Raw genomic sequence first — 12466 nt, forward strand, 5'->3', positions numbered from 1 at the left:
ACCTATACCACATGGGTAGATCTGAACGTCACACTTACCTCTTTTGTAAATAAATGAGGTGAGTAACGAGTAGTTTTCCACTACTGCGATTCCGTTCTTCCCACAATCTGTTTTTTCAAAGAAAACAATTTTTCAAGAAGTTGAAGGAAGCTCCGAGCTAGCCAGGAGTCGAACCTGGAATCTCCTGATTCGTAGTCAGACGCGTTATCCATTGCGCCACTAGCCCTGTATGACAACTTGGCAGAATCCAAGAGGAACTGCATTTCATACGAGAGGGCGTTGTTACCAACTGTTAAAAGTCCAGCTGAAGGGACTGGCAACTCGCAGATGCTGCCGTGACCCGGATTCGAACCGGGGTTGCTGCGACCACAACGCAGAGTACTAACCACTATACGATCACGGCTGCTTGATGAGTTTAGTGTCAATTTTTTACCTATACCACATGGGTAGATCTGAACGTCACACTTACCTCTTTTGTAAATGAATGAGGTGAGTAACGAGTAGTTTTCACTACTGCGATTGCATTCTTCTCACAATCTGTTTTTTCAAAGAAAAACGATTTGCAAGTAGAAATTTCCTGAGCACTCCAAAGAAGTTGAAGGAAGGTTCCGAGCTAGCCAGGAGTCGAACCTGGAATCTCCTGATTCGTAGTCAGACGCGTTATCCATTGCGCCACTAGCCCTGTATGACAACTTGGCAGAATCCAAGAGTAACTGCATTTCATACGAGAGGGCGTTGTTACCAACTGTTAAAAGTCCAGCTGAAGGGACTGGCAACTCGCAGATGCTGCCGTGACCCGGATTCGAACCGGGGTTGCTGCGACCACAACGCAGAGTACTGACCACTATACGATCACGGCTGCTTGATGATCTTAGTGTCAATTTTTTACCTATACCACATGGGTAGATCTGAACGTCAAGATTACCTCTTTTGTAAATAAATGAGGTGAGTAACGAGTAGTTTTCCACTACTGCGATTCCGTTCTTCCCACAATCTGTTTTTTCAAAGAAAACAATTTTTCGAGAAGTTGAAGGAAGCTCCAAGCTAGCCAGGAGTCGAACCTGGAATCTCCTGATTCGTAGTCAGACGCGTTATCCATTGCGCCACTAGCCCTGTATGACAAGTTGGCAGAATCCAAGAGTAACTGCATTTCATACGAGAGGGCGTTGTTACCAACTGTTAAAAGTCCAGCTGAAGGGACTGGCAACTCGCAGATGCTGCCGTGACCCGGATTCGAACCGGGGTTGCTGCGACCACAACGCAGAGTACTAACCACTATACGATCACGGCTGCTTGATGAGTTTAGTGTCAATTTTTTACCTATACCACATGGGTAGATCTGAACGTCACACTTACCTCTTTTGTAAATAAATGAGGTGAGTAACGAGTAGTTTTCACTACTGCGATTGCATTCTTCTCACAATCTGTTTTTTCAAAGAAAACAATTTTTCGAGAAGTTGAAGGAAGGTCCGAGCTAGCCAGGAGTCGAACCTGGAATCTCCTGATTCGTAGTCAGACGCGTTATCCATTGCGCCACTAGCCCTGTATGACAACTTGGCAGAATCCAAGAGTAACTGCATTTCATACGAGAGGGCGTTGTTACCAACTGTTAAAAGTCCAGCTGAAGGGACTGGCAACTCGCAGATGCTGCCGTGACCCGGATTCGAACCGGGGTTGCTGCGACCACAACGCAGAGTACTAACCACTATACGATCACGGCTGCTTGATGAGTTTAGTGTCAATTTTTTACCTATACCACATGGGTAGATCTGAACGTCACACTTACCTCTTTTGTAAATGAATGAGGTGAGTAACGAGTAGTTTTCACTACTGCGATTGCATTCTTCTCACAATCTGTTTTTTCAAAGAAAAACGATTTGCAAGTAGAAATTTCCTGAGCACTCCAAAGAAGTTGAAGGAAGGTTCCGAGCTAGCCAGGAGTCGAACCTGGAATCTCCTGATTCGTAGTCAGACGCGTTATCCATTGCGCCACTAGCCCTGTATGACAACTTGGCAGAATCCAAGAGTAACTGCATTTCATACGAGAGGGCGTTGTTACCAACTGTTAAAAGTCCAGCTGAAGGGACTGGCAACTCGCAGATGCTGCCGTGACCCGGATTCGAACCGGGGTTGCTGCGACCACAACGCAGAGTACTAACCACTATACGATCACGGCTGCTTGATGAGTTTAGTGTCAATTTTTTACCTATACCACATGGGTAGATCTGAACGTCACACTTACCTCTTTTGTAAATAAATGAGGTGAGTAACGAGTAGTTTTCACTACTGCGATTGCATTCTTCTCACAATCTGTTTTTTCAAAGAAAACAATTTTTCGAGAAGTTGAAGGAAGGTCCGAGCTAGCCAGGAGTCGAACCTGGAATCTCCTGATTCGTAGTCAGACGCGTTATCCATTGCGCCACTAGCCCTGTATGACAACTTGGCAGAATCCAAGAGTAACTGCATTTCATACGAGAGGGCGTTGTTACCAACTGTTAAAAGTCCAGCTGAAGGGACTGGCAACTCGCAGATGCTGCCGTGACCCGGATTCGAACCGGGGTTGCTGCGACCACAACGCAGAGTACTAACCACTATACGATCACGGCTGCTTGATGAGTTTAGTGTCAATTTTTTACCTATACCACATGGGTAGATCTGAACGTCACACTTACCTCTTTTGTAAATGAATGAGGTGAGTAACGAGTAGTTTTCACTACTGCGATTGCATTCTTCTCACAATCTGTTTTTTCAAAGAAAAACGATTTGCAAGTAGAAATTTCCTGAGCACTCCAAAGAAGTTGAAGGAAGGTTCCGAGCTAGCCAGGAGTCGAACCTGGAATCTCCTGATTCGTAGTCAGACGCGTTATCCATTGCGCCACTAGCCCTGTATGACAACTTGGCAGAATCCAAGAGTAACTGCATTTCATACGAGAGGGCGTTGTTACCAACTGTTAAAAGTCCAGCTGAAGGGACTGGCAACTCGCAGATGCTGCCGTGACCCGGATTCGAACCGGGGTTGCTGCGACCACAACGCAGAGTACTGACCACTATACGATCACGGCTGCTTGATGATCTTAGTGTCAATTTTTTACCTATACCACATGGGTAGATCTGAACGTCAAGATTACCTCTTTTGTAAATAAATGAGGTGAGTAACGAGTAGTTTTCCACTACTGCGATTCCGTTCTTCCCACAATCTGTTTTTTCAAAGAAAACAATTTTTCGAGAAGTTGAAGGAAGCTCCAAGCTAGCCAGGAGTCGAACCTGGAATCTCCTGATTCGTAGTCAGACGCGTTATCCATTGCGCCACTAGCCCTGTATGACAAGTTGGCAGAATCCAAGAGTAACTGCATTTCATACGAGAGGGCGTTGTTACCAACTGTTAAAAGTCCAGCTGAAGGGACTGGCAACTCGCAGATGCTGCCGTGACCCGGATTCGAACCGGGGTTGCTGCGACCACAACGCAGAGTACTAACCACTATACGATCACGGCTGCTTGATGAGTTTAGTGTCAATTTTTTACCTATACCACATGGGTAGATCTGAACGTCACACTTACCTCTTTTGTAAATAAATGAGGTGAGTAACGAGTAGTTTTCACTACTGCGATTGCATTCTTCTCACAATCTGTTTTTTCAAAGAAAACAATTTTTCGAGAAGTTGAAGGAAGGTCCGAGCTAGCCAGGAGTCGAACCTGGAATCTCCTGATTCGTAGTCAGACGCGTTATCCATTGCGCCACTAGCCCTGTATGACAACTTGGCAGAATCCAAGAGTAACTGCATTTCATACGAGAGGGCGTTGTTACCAACTGTTAAAAGTCCAGCTGAAGGGACTGGCAACTCGCAGATGCTGCCGTGACCCGGATTCGAACCGGGGTTGCTGCGACCACAACGCAGAGTACTAACCACTATACGATCACGGCTGCTTGATGAGTTTAGTGTCAATTTTTTACCTATACCACATGGGTAGATCTGAACGTCACACTTACCTCTTTTGTAAATAAATGAGGTGAGTAACGAGTAGTTTTCACTACTGCGATTGCATTCTTCTCACAATCTGTTTTTTCAAAGAAAAACGATTTGCAAGTAGAAATTTTCTGAGCACTCCAAAGAAGTTGAAGGAAGGTTCCGAGCTAGCCAGCAGTCGAACCTGGAATCTCCTGATTCGAAGTCAGACGCGTTATCCATTGCGCCACTAGCCCTGTATGACAACTTGGCAGAATCCAAGAGTAACTGCATTTCATACGAGAGGGCGTTGTTACCAACTGTTAAAAGTCCAGCTGAAGGGACTGGCAACTCGCAGATGCTGCCGTGACCCGGATTCGAACCGGGGTTGCTGCGACCACAACGCAGAGTACTGACCACTATACGATCACGGCTGCTTGATGATCTTAGTGTCAATTTTTTACCTATACCACATGGGTAGATCTGAACGTCACACTTACCTCTTTTGTAAATAAATGAGGTGAGTAACGAGTAGTTTTCCACTACTGCGATTCCGTTCTTCCCACAATCTGTTTTTTCAAAGAAAACAAATTTTCGAGAAGTTGAAGGAAGCTCCGAGCTAGCCAGGAGTCGAACCTGGAATCTCCTGATTCGTAGTCAGACGCGTTATCCATTGCGCCACTAGCCCTGTATGACAACTTGGCAGAATCCAAGAGTAACTGCATTTCATACAAGAGGGCGTTGTTAACAAATGTTAAAAGTCCAGCTAAAGGGAATGGCAACTCGCAGATGCTGCCATGACCCGGATTCGAACCGGGGTTGCTGCGACCACAACGCAGAGTACTGACCACTATACGATCACGGCTGCTTGATGATCTTAGTGTAAATTTTTTACCTATACCACATGGGTAGATCTGAACGTCAAGATTACCTCTTTTGTAAATAAATGAGGTGAGTAACGAGTAGTTTTCCACTACTGCGATTCCGTTCTTCCCACAATCTGTTTTTTCAAAGAAAACAATTTTTCAAGAAGTTGAAGGAAGCTCCGAGCTAGCCAGGAGTCGAACCTGGAATCTCCTGATTCGTAGTCAGACGCGTTATCCATTGCGCCACTAGCCCTGTATGACAACTTGGCAGAATCCAAGAGGAACTGCATTTCATACGAGAGGGCGTTGTTACCAACTGTTAAAAGTCCAGCTGAAGGGACTGGCAACTCGCAGATGCTGCCGTGACCCGGATTCGAACCGGGGTTGCTGCGACCACAACGCAGAGTACTAACCACTATACGATCACGGCTGCTTGATGAGTTTAGTGTCAATTTTTTACCTATACCACATGGGTAGATCTGAACGTCACACTTACCTCTTTTTTAAATAAATGAGGTGAGTAACGAGTAGTTTTCACTACTGCGATTGCATTCTTCTCACAATCTGTTTTTTCAAAGAAAAACGATTTGCAAGTAGAAATTTCCTGAGCACTCCAAAGAAGTTGAAGGAAGGTTCCGAGCTAGCCAGGAGTCGAACCTGGAATCTCCTGATTCGAAGTCAGACGCGTTATCCATTGCGCCACTAGCCCTGTATGACAACTTGGCAGAATCCAAGAGTAACTGCATTTCATACGAGAGGGCGTTGTTACCAACTGTTAAAAGTCCAGCTGAAGGGACTGGCAACTCGCAGATGCTGCCGTGACCCGGATTCGAACCGGGGTTGCTGCGACCACAACGCAGAGTACTGACCACTATACGATCACGGCTGCTTGATGATCTTAGTGTCAATTTTTTACCTATACCACATGGGTAGATCTGAACGTCACACTTACGTCTTTTGTAAATAAATGAGGTGAGTAACGAGTAGTTTTCCACTACTGCGATTCCGTTCTTCCCACAATCTGTTTTTTCAAAGAAAACAATTTTTCAAGAAGTTGAAGGAAGCTCCGAGCTAGCCAGGAGTCAAACCTGGAATCTCCTGATTCGTAGTCAGACGCGTTATCCATTGCGCCACTAGCCCTGTATGACAACTTGGCAGAATCCAAGAGTAACTGCATTTCATACGAGAGGGCGTTGTTACCAACTGTTAAAAGTCCAGCTGAAGGGACTGGCAACTCGCAGATGCTGCCGTGACCCGGATTCGAACCGGGGTTGCTGCGACCACAACGCAGAGTACTAACCACTATACGATCACAGCTGCTTGATGAGTTTAGTGTCAATTTTTTACCTATACCACATGGGTAGATCTGAACGTCACACTTACCTCTTTTGTAAATAAATGAGGTGAGTAACGAGTAGTTTTCACTACTGCGATTGCATTCTTCTCACAATCTGTTTTTTCAAAGAAAAACGATTTGCAAGTAGAAATTTCCTGAGCACTCCAAAGAAGTTGAAGGAAGGTTCCGAGCTAGCCAGGAGTCGAACCTGGAATCTCCTGATTCGAAGTCAGACGCGTTATCCATTGCGCCACTAGCCCTGTATGACAACTTGGCAGAATCCAAGAGTAACTGCATTTCATACGAGAGGGCGTTGTTACCAACTGTTAAAAGTCCAGCTGAAGGGACTGGCAACTCGCAGATGCTGCCGTGACCCGGATTCAAACCGGGGTTGCTGCGACCACAACGCAGAGTACTGACCACTATACGATCACGGCTGCTTGATGATCTTAGTGTCAATTTTTTACCTATACCACATGGGTAGATCTGAACGTCACACTTACCTCTTTTGTAAATAAATGAGGTGAGTAACGAGTAGTTTTCCACTACTGCGATTCCGTTCTTCCCACAATCTGTTTTTTCAAAGAAAACAATTTTTCAAGAAGTTGAAGGAAGCTCCGAGCTAGCCAGGAGTCAAACCTGGAATCTCCTGATTCGTAGTCAGACGCGTTATCCATTGCGCCACTAGCCCTGTATGACAACTTGGCAGAATCCAAGAGTAACTGCATTTCATACGAGAGGGCGTTGTTACCAACTGTTAAAAGTCCAGCTGAAGGGACTGGCAACTCGCAGATGCTGCCGTGACCCGGATTCGAACCGGGGTTGCTGCGACCACAACGCAGAGTACTAACCACTATACGATCACAGCTGCTTGATGAGTTTAGTGTCAATTTTTTACCTATACCACATGGGTAGATCTGAACGTCACACTTACCTCTTTTGTAAATAAATGAGGTGAGTAACGAGTAGTTTTCACTACTGCGATTGCATTCTTCTCACAATCTGTTTTTTCAAAGAAAAACGATTTGCAAGTAGAAATTTCCTGAGCACTCCAAAGAAGTTGAAGGAAGGTTCCGAGCTAGCCAGCAGTCGAACCTGGAATCTCCTGATTCGAAGTCAGACGCGTTATCCATTGCGCCACTAGCCCTGTATGACAACTTGGCAGAATCCAAGAGTAACTGCATTTCATACGAGAGGGCGTTGTTACCAACTGTTAAAAGTCCAGCTGAAGGGACTGGCAACTCGCAGATGCTGCCGTGACCCGGATTCGAACCGGGGTTGCTGCGACCACAACGCAGAGTACTGACCACTATACGATCACGGCTGCTTGATGATCTTAGTGTCAATTTTTTACCTATACCACATGGGTAGATCTGAACGTCAAGATTACCTCTTTTGTAAATAAATGAGGTGAGTAACGAGTAGTTTTCCACTACTGCGATTCCGTTCTTCCCACAATCTGTTTTTTCAAAGAAAACAATTTTTCGAGAAGTTGAAGGAAGCTCCGAGCTAGCCAGGAGTCGAACCTGGAATCTCCTGATTCGTAGTCAGACGCGTTATCCATTGCGCCACTAGCCCTGTATGACAACTTGGCAGAATCCAAGAGTAACTGCATTTCATACGAGAGGGCGTTGTTACCAACTGTTAAAAGTCCAGCTGAAGGGACTGGCAACTCGCAGATGCTGCCGTGACCCGGATTCGAACCGGGGTTGCTGCGACCACAACGCAGAGTACTAACCACTATACGATCACGGCTGCTTGATGAGTTTAGTGTCAATTTTTTACCTATACCACATGGGTAGATCTGAACGTCACACTTACCTCTTTTGTAAATAAATGAGGTGAGTAACGAGTAGTTTTCACTACTGCGATTGCATTCTTCTCACAATCTGTTTTTTCAAAGAAAAACGATTTGCAAGTAGAAATTTCCTGAGCACTCCAAAGAAGTTGAAGGAAGGTTCCGAGCTAGCCAGGAGTCGAACCTGGAATCTCCTGATTCGTAGTCAGACGCGTTATCCATTGCGCCACTAGCCCTGTATGACAACTTGGCAGAATCCAAGAGTAACTGCATTTCATACGAGAGGGCGTTGTTACCAACTGTTAAAAGTCCAGCTGAAGGGACTGGCAACTCGCAGATGCTGCCGTGACCCGGATTCGAACCGGGGTTGCTGCGACCACAACGCAGAGTACTGACCACTATACGATCACGGCTGCTTGATGATCTTAGTGTCAATTTTTTACCTATACCACATGGGTAGATCTGAACGTCAAGATTACCTCTTTTGTAAATAAATGAGGTGAGTAACGAGTAGTTTTCCACTACTGCGATTCCGTTCTTCCCACAATCTGTTTTTTCAAAGAAAACAATTTTTCGAGAAGTTGAAGGAAGCTCCGAGCTAGCCAGGAGTCGAACCTGGAATCTCCTGATTCGTAGTCAGACGCGTTATCCATTGCGCCACTACCCCTTTATGACAACTTGGCAGAATCCAAGAGTAACTGCATTTCATACGAGAGGGCGTTGTTACCAACTGTTAAAAGTCCAGCTGAAGGGACTGGCAACTCGCAGATGCTGCCGTGACCCGGATTCGAACCGGGGTTGCTGCGACCACAACGCAGAGTACTAACCACTATACGATCACGGCTGCTTGATGAGTTTAGTGTCAATTTTTTACCTATACCACATGGGTAGATCTGAACGTCACACTTACCTCTTTTGTAAATAAATGAGGTGAGTAACGAGTAGTTTTCACTACTGCGATTGCATTCTTCTCACAATCTGTTTTTTCAAAGAAAAACGATTTGCAAGTAGAAATTTCCTGAGCACTCCAAAGAAGTTGAAGGAAGGTTCCGAGCTAGCCAGCAGTCGAACCTGGAATCTCCTGATTCGAAGTCAGACGCGTTATCCATTGCGCCACTAGCCCTGTATGACAACTTGGCAGAATCCAAGAGTAACTGCATTTCATACGAGAGGGCGTTGTTACCAACTGTTAAAAGTCCAGCTGAAGGGACTGGCAACTCGCAGATGCTGCCGTGACCCGGATTCGAACCGGGGTTGCTGCGACCACAACGCAGAGTACTGACCACTATACGATCACGGCTGCTTGATGATCTTAGTGTCAATTTTTTACCTATACCACATGGGTAGATCTGAACGTCAAGATTACCTCTTTTGTAAATAAATGAGGTGAGTAACGAGTAGTTTTCCACTACTGCGATTCCGTTCTTCCCACAATCTGTTTTTTCAAAGAAAACAATTTTTCGAGAAGTTGAAGGAAGCTCCGAGCTAGCCAGGAGTCGAACCTGGAATCTCCTGATTCGTAGTCAGACGCGTTATCCATTGCGCCACTACCCCTTTATGACAACTTGGCAGAATCCAAGAGTAACTGCATTTCATACGAGAGGGCGTTGTTACCAACTGTTAAAAGTCCAGCTGAAGGGACTGGCAACTCGCAGATGCTGCCGTGACCCGGATTCGAACCGGGGTTGCTGCGACCACAACGCAGAGTACTAACCACTATACGATCACGGCTGCTTGATGAGTTTAGTGTCAATTTTTTACCTATACCACATGGGTAGATCTGAACGTCACACTTACCTCTTTTGTAAATAAATGAGGTGAGTAACGAGTAGTTTTCACTACTGCGATTGCATTCTTCTCACAATCTGTTTTTTCAAAGAAAAACGATTTGCAAGTAGAAATTTCCTGAGCACTCCAAAGAAGTTGAAGGAAGGTTCCGAGCTAGCCAGCAGTCGAACCTGGAATCTCCTGATTCGAAGTCAGACGCGTTATCCATTGCGCCACTAGCCCTGTATGACAACTTGGCAGAATCCAAGAGTAACTGCATTTCATACGAGAGGGCGTTGTTACCAACTGTTAAAAGTCCAGCTGAAGGGACTGGCAACTCGCAGATGCTGCCGTGACCCGGATTCGAACCGGGGTTGCTGCGACCACAACGCAGAGTACTGACCACTATACGATCACGGCTGCTTGATGATCTTAGTGTCAATTTTTTACCTATACCACATGGGTAGATCTGAACGTCAAGATTACCTCTTTTGTAAATAAATGAGGTGAGTAACGAGTAGTTTTCCACTACTGCGATTCCGTTCTTCCCACAATCTGTTTTTTCAAAGAAAACAATTTTTCGAGAAGTTGAAGGAAGCTCCGAGCTAGCCAGGAGTCGAACCTGGAATCTCCTGATTCGTAGTCAGACGCGTTATCCATTGCGCCACTACCCCTTTATGACAACTTGGCAGAATCCAAGAGTAACTGCATTTCATACGAGAGGGCGTTGTTACCAACTGTTAAAAGTCCAGCTGAAGGGACTGGCAACTCGCAGATGCTGCCGTGACCCGGATTCGAACCGGGGTTGCTGCGACCACAACGCAGAGTACTAACCACTATACGATCACGGCTGCTTGATGAGTTTAGTGTCAATTTTTTACCTATACCACATGGGTAGATCTGAACGTCACACTTACCTCTTTTGTAAATAAATGAGGTGAGTAACGAGTAGTTTTCACTACTGCGATTGCATTCTTCTCACAATCTGTTTTTTCAAAGAAAAACGATTTGCAAGTAGAAATTTCCTGAGCACTCCAAAGAAGTTGAAGGAAGGTTCCGAGCTAGCCAGCAGTCGAACCTGGAATCTCCTGATTCGAAGTCAGACGCGTTATCCATTGCGCCACTAGCCCTGTATGACAACTTGGCAGAATCCAAGAGTAACTGCATTTCATACGAGAGGGCGTTGTTACCAACTGTTAAAAGTCCAGCTGAAGGGACTGGCAACTCGCAGATGCTGCCGTGACCCGGATTCGAACCGGGGTTGCTGCGACCACAACGCAGAGTACTGACCACTATACGATCACGGCTGCTTGATGATCTTAGTGTCAATTTTTTACCTATACCACATGGGTAGATCTGAACGTCAAGATTACCTCTTTTGTAAATAAATGAGGTGAGTAACGAGTAGTTTTCCACTACTGCGATTCCGTTCTTCCCACAATCTGTTTTTTCAAAGAAAACAATTTTTCGAGAAGTTGAAGGAAGCTCCGAGCTAGCCAGGAGTCGAACCTGGAATCTCCTGATTCGTAGTCAGACGCGTTATCCATTGCGCCACTACCCCTTTATGACAACTTGGCAGAATCCAAGAGTAACTGCATTTCATACGAGAGGGCGTTGTTACCAACTGTTAAAAGTCCAGCTGAAGGGACTGGCAACTCGCAGATGCTGCCGTGACCCGGATTCGAACCGGGGTTGCTGCGACCACAACGCAGAGTACTAACCACTATACGATCACGGCTGCTTGATGAGTTTAGTGTCAATTTTTTACCTATACCACATGGGTAGATCTGAACGTCACACTTACCTCTTTTGTAAATAAATGAGGTGAGTAACGAGTAGTTTTCACTACTGCGATTGCATTCTTCTCACAATCTGTTTTTTCAAAGAAAAACGATTTGCAAGTAGAAATTTCCTGAGCACTCCAAAGAAGTTGAAGGAAGGTTCCGAGCTAGCCAGCAGTCGAACCTGGAATCTCCTGATTCGAAGTCAGACGCGTTATCCATTGCGCCACTAGCCCTGTATGACAACTTGGCAGAATCCAAGAGTAACTGCATTTCATACGAGAGGGCGTTGTTACCAACTGTTAAAAGTCCAGCTGAAGGGACTGGCAACTCGCAGATGCTGCCGTGACCCGGATTCGAACCGGGGTTGCTGCGACCACAACGCAGAGTACTAACCACTATACGATCACGGCTGCTTGATGAGTTTAGTGTCAATTTTTTACCTATACCACATGGGTAGATCTGAACGTCACACTTACCTCTTTTGTAAATAAATGAGGTGAGTAACGAGTAGTTTTCACTACTGCGATTGCATTCTTCTCACAATCTGTTTTTTCAAAGAAAAACGATTTGCAAGTAGAAATTTCCTGAGCACTCCAAAGAAGTTGAAGGAAGGTTCCGAGCTAGCCAGCAGTCGAACCTGGAATCTCCTGATTCGAAGTCAGACGCGTTATCCATTGCGCCACTAGCCCTGTATGACAACTTGGCAGAATCCAAGAGTAACTGCATTTCATACGAGAGGGCGTTGTTACCAACTGTTAAAAGTCCAGCTGAAGGGACTGGCAACTCGCAGATGCTGCCGTGACCCGGATTCGAACCGGGGTTGCTGCGACCACAACGCAGAGTACTGACCACTATACGATCACGGCTGCTTGATGATCTTAGTGTCAATTTTTTACCTATACCACATGGGTAGATCTGAACGTCACATTTACCTCTTTTGTAAATAAATGAGGTGAGTAACGAGTAGTTT

General features: G+C 45.6%; 1 protein-coding gene and 56 non-coding genes across 61 annotated transcripts in view; 1 reads left to right on the forward strand and 56 right to left on the reverse strand.

Moving 5' to 3' along the window:
* The window catches only part of cfap54 (cilia and flagella associated 54), a 174569-nt gene that overhangs the window by 95510 nt on the left and 66593 nt on the right, over window positions 1–12466 (forward strand). The window lies entirely within an intron of this gene.
* On the reverse strand, window positions 154–226 carry trnar-acg (transfer RNA arginine (anticodon ACG)). The gene has a single exon. It is a non-coding gene; the product is annotated as a tRNA-Arg (tRNA).
* trnah-gug (transfer RNA histidin (anticodon GUG)) lies at window positions 332–403 on the reverse strand. Its single transcript has one exon. It is a non-coding gene; the product is annotated as a tRNA-His (tRNA).
* Window positions 610–682, reverse strand: trnar-acg (transfer RNA arginine (anticodon ACG)). Its single transcript has one exon. It is a non-coding gene; the product is annotated as a tRNA-Arg (tRNA).
* On the reverse strand, window positions 788–859 carry trnah-gug (transfer RNA histidin (anticodon GUG)). Its single transcript has one exon. It is a non-coding gene; the product is annotated as a tRNA-His (tRNA).
* trnar-acg (transfer RNA arginine (anticodon ACG)) lies at window positions 1041–1113 on the reverse strand. Its single transcript has one exon. It is a non-coding gene; the product is annotated as a tRNA-Arg (tRNA).
* trnah-gug (transfer RNA histidin (anticodon GUG)) lies at window positions 1219–1290 on the reverse strand. The gene has a single exon. It is a non-coding gene; the product is annotated as a tRNA-His (tRNA).
* Window positions 1471–1543, reverse strand: trnar-acg (transfer RNA arginine (anticodon ACG)). Its single transcript has one exon. It is a non-coding gene; the product is annotated as a tRNA-Arg (tRNA).
* Window positions 1649–1720, reverse strand: trnah-gug (transfer RNA histidin (anticodon GUG)). Its single transcript has one exon. It is a non-coding gene; the product is annotated as a tRNA-His (tRNA).
* trnar-acg (transfer RNA arginine (anticodon ACG)) lies at window positions 1927–1999 on the reverse strand. Its single transcript has one exon. It is a non-coding gene; the product is annotated as a tRNA-Arg (tRNA).
* trnah-gug (transfer RNA histidin (anticodon GUG)) lies at window positions 2105–2176 on the reverse strand. Its single transcript has one exon. It is a non-coding gene; the product is annotated as a tRNA-His (tRNA).
* Window positions 2357–2429, reverse strand: trnar-acg (transfer RNA arginine (anticodon ACG)). The gene has a single exon. It is a non-coding gene; the product is annotated as a tRNA-Arg (tRNA).
* On the reverse strand, window positions 2535–2606 carry trnah-gug (transfer RNA histidin (anticodon GUG)). The gene has a single exon. It is a non-coding gene; the product is annotated as a tRNA-His (tRNA).
* On the reverse strand, window positions 2813–2885 carry trnar-acg (transfer RNA arginine (anticodon ACG)). The gene has a single exon. It is a non-coding gene; the product is annotated as a tRNA-Arg (tRNA).
* trnah-gug (transfer RNA histidin (anticodon GUG)) lies at window positions 2991–3062 on the reverse strand. Its single transcript has one exon. It is a non-coding gene; the product is annotated as a tRNA-His (tRNA).
* Window positions 3244–3316, reverse strand: trnar-acg (transfer RNA arginine (anticodon ACG)). The gene has a single exon. It is a non-coding gene; the product is annotated as a tRNA-Arg (tRNA).
* trnah-gug (transfer RNA histidin (anticodon GUG)) lies at window positions 3422–3493 on the reverse strand. Its single transcript has one exon. It is a non-coding gene; the product is annotated as a tRNA-His (tRNA).
* trnar-acg (transfer RNA arginine (anticodon ACG)) lies at window positions 3674–3746 on the reverse strand. Its single transcript has one exon. It is a non-coding gene; the product is annotated as a tRNA-Arg (tRNA).
* trnah-gug (transfer RNA histidin (anticodon GUG)) lies at window positions 3852–3923 on the reverse strand. The gene has a single exon. It is a non-coding gene; the product is annotated as a tRNA-His (tRNA).
* On the reverse strand, window positions 4130–4202 carry trnar-ucg (transfer RNA arginine (anticodon UCG)). Its single transcript has one exon. It is a non-coding gene; the product is annotated as a tRNA-Arg (tRNA).
* trnah-gug (transfer RNA histidin (anticodon GUG)) lies at window positions 4308–4379 on the reverse strand. The gene has a single exon. It is a non-coding gene; the product is annotated as a tRNA-His (tRNA).
* On the reverse strand, window positions 4561–4633 carry trnar-acg (transfer RNA arginine (anticodon ACG)). Its single transcript has one exon. It is a non-coding gene; the product is annotated as a tRNA-Arg (tRNA).
* trnah-gug (transfer RNA histidin (anticodon GUG)) lies at window positions 4739–4810 on the reverse strand. Its single transcript has one exon. It is a non-coding gene; the product is annotated as a tRNA-His (tRNA).
* trnar-acg (transfer RNA arginine (anticodon ACG)) lies at window positions 4992–5064 on the reverse strand. Its single transcript has one exon. It is a non-coding gene; the product is annotated as a tRNA-Arg (tRNA).
* trnah-gug (transfer RNA histidin (anticodon GUG)) lies at window positions 5170–5241 on the reverse strand. Its single transcript has one exon. It is a non-coding gene; the product is annotated as a tRNA-His (tRNA).
* trnar-ucg (transfer RNA arginine (anticodon UCG)) lies at window positions 5448–5520 on the reverse strand. Its single transcript has one exon. It is a non-coding gene; the product is annotated as a tRNA-Arg (tRNA).
* On the reverse strand, window positions 5626–5697 carry trnah-gug (transfer RNA histidin (anticodon GUG)). The gene has a single exon. It is a non-coding gene; the product is annotated as a tRNA-His (tRNA).
* On the reverse strand, window positions 5879–5951 carry trnar-acg (transfer RNA arginine (anticodon ACG)). Its single transcript has one exon. It is a non-coding gene; the product is annotated as a tRNA-Arg (tRNA).
* On the reverse strand, window positions 6057–6128 carry trnah-gug (transfer RNA histidin (anticodon GUG)). Its single transcript has one exon. It is a non-coding gene; the product is annotated as a tRNA-His (tRNA).
* trnar-ucg (transfer RNA arginine (anticodon UCG)) lies at window positions 6335–6407 on the reverse strand. The gene has a single exon. It is a non-coding gene; the product is annotated as a tRNA-Arg (tRNA).
* Window positions 6513–6584, reverse strand: trnah-gug (transfer RNA histidin (anticodon GUG)). Its single transcript has one exon. It is a non-coding gene; the product is annotated as a tRNA-His (tRNA).
* trnar-acg (transfer RNA arginine (anticodon ACG)) lies at window positions 6766–6838 on the reverse strand. Its single transcript has one exon. It is a non-coding gene; the product is annotated as a tRNA-Arg (tRNA).
* Window positions 6944–7015, reverse strand: trnah-gug (transfer RNA histidin (anticodon GUG)). The gene has a single exon. It is a non-coding gene; the product is annotated as a tRNA-His (tRNA).
* Window positions 7222–7294, reverse strand: trnar-ucg (transfer RNA arginine (anticodon UCG)). The gene has a single exon. It is a non-coding gene; the product is annotated as a tRNA-Arg (tRNA).
* Window positions 7400–7471, reverse strand: trnah-gug (transfer RNA histidin (anticodon GUG)). The gene has a single exon. It is a non-coding gene; the product is annotated as a tRNA-His (tRNA).
* Window positions 7653–7725, reverse strand: trnar-acg (transfer RNA arginine (anticodon ACG)). Its single transcript has one exon. It is a non-coding gene; the product is annotated as a tRNA-Arg (tRNA).
* trnah-gug (transfer RNA histidin (anticodon GUG)) lies at window positions 7831–7902 on the reverse strand. Its single transcript has one exon. It is a non-coding gene; the product is annotated as a tRNA-His (tRNA).
* Window positions 8109–8181, reverse strand: trnar-acg (transfer RNA arginine (anticodon ACG)). Its single transcript has one exon. It is a non-coding gene; the product is annotated as a tRNA-Arg (tRNA).
* On the reverse strand, window positions 8287–8358 carry trnah-gug (transfer RNA histidin (anticodon GUG)). The gene has a single exon. It is a non-coding gene; the product is annotated as a tRNA-His (tRNA).
* On the reverse strand, window positions 8540–8612 carry trnar-acg (transfer RNA arginine (anticodon ACG)). Its single transcript has one exon. It is a non-coding gene; the product is annotated as a tRNA-Arg (tRNA).
* trnah-gug (transfer RNA histidin (anticodon GUG)) lies at window positions 8718–8789 on the reverse strand. The gene has a single exon. It is a non-coding gene; the product is annotated as a tRNA-His (tRNA).
* On the reverse strand, window positions 8996–9068 carry trnar-ucg (transfer RNA arginine (anticodon UCG)). Its single transcript has one exon. It is a non-coding gene; the product is annotated as a tRNA-Arg (tRNA).
* On the reverse strand, window positions 9174–9245 carry trnah-gug (transfer RNA histidin (anticodon GUG)). The gene has a single exon. It is a non-coding gene; the product is annotated as a tRNA-His (tRNA).
* trnar-acg (transfer RNA arginine (anticodon ACG)) lies at window positions 9427–9499 on the reverse strand. Its single transcript has one exon. It is a non-coding gene; the product is annotated as a tRNA-Arg (tRNA).
* Window positions 9605–9676, reverse strand: trnah-gug (transfer RNA histidin (anticodon GUG)). Its single transcript has one exon. It is a non-coding gene; the product is annotated as a tRNA-His (tRNA).
* Window positions 9883–9955, reverse strand: trnar-ucg (transfer RNA arginine (anticodon UCG)). Its single transcript has one exon. It is a non-coding gene; the product is annotated as a tRNA-Arg (tRNA).
* Window positions 10061–10132, reverse strand: trnah-gug (transfer RNA histidin (anticodon GUG)). Its single transcript has one exon. It is a non-coding gene; the product is annotated as a tRNA-His (tRNA).
* On the reverse strand, window positions 10314–10386 carry trnar-acg (transfer RNA arginine (anticodon ACG)). The gene has a single exon. It is a non-coding gene; the product is annotated as a tRNA-Arg (tRNA).
* Window positions 10492–10563, reverse strand: trnah-gug (transfer RNA histidin (anticodon GUG)). Its single transcript has one exon. It is a non-coding gene; the product is annotated as a tRNA-His (tRNA).
* On the reverse strand, window positions 10770–10842 carry trnar-ucg (transfer RNA arginine (anticodon UCG)). Its single transcript has one exon. It is a non-coding gene; the product is annotated as a tRNA-Arg (tRNA).
* On the reverse strand, window positions 10948–11019 carry trnah-gug (transfer RNA histidin (anticodon GUG)). The gene has a single exon. It is a non-coding gene; the product is annotated as a tRNA-His (tRNA).
* On the reverse strand, window positions 11201–11273 carry trnar-acg (transfer RNA arginine (anticodon ACG)). Its single transcript has one exon. It is a non-coding gene; the product is annotated as a tRNA-Arg (tRNA).
* On the reverse strand, window positions 11379–11450 carry trnah-gug (transfer RNA histidin (anticodon GUG)). Its single transcript has one exon. It is a non-coding gene; the product is annotated as a tRNA-His (tRNA).
* Window positions 11657–11729, reverse strand: trnar-ucg (transfer RNA arginine (anticodon UCG)). The gene has a single exon. It is a non-coding gene; the product is annotated as a tRNA-Arg (tRNA).
* On the reverse strand, window positions 11835–11906 carry trnah-gug (transfer RNA histidin (anticodon GUG)). Its single transcript has one exon. It is a non-coding gene; the product is annotated as a tRNA-His (tRNA).
* Window positions 12113–12185, reverse strand: trnar-ucg (transfer RNA arginine (anticodon UCG)). Its single transcript has one exon. It is a non-coding gene; the product is annotated as a tRNA-Arg (tRNA).
* Window positions 12291–12362, reverse strand: trnah-gug (transfer RNA histidin (anticodon GUG)). Its single transcript has one exon. It is a non-coding gene; the product is annotated as a tRNA-His (tRNA).

This window comes from Gasterosteus aculeatus, chromosome 7, assembly GCF_964276395.1.
Source record: "Gasterosteus aculeatus chromosome 7, fGasAcu3.hap1.1, whole genome shotgun sequence".
Taxonomy (NCBI): domain Eukaryota; kingdom Metazoa; phylum Chordata; class Actinopteri; order Perciformes; family Gasterosteidae; genus Gasterosteus; species Gasterosteus aculeatus.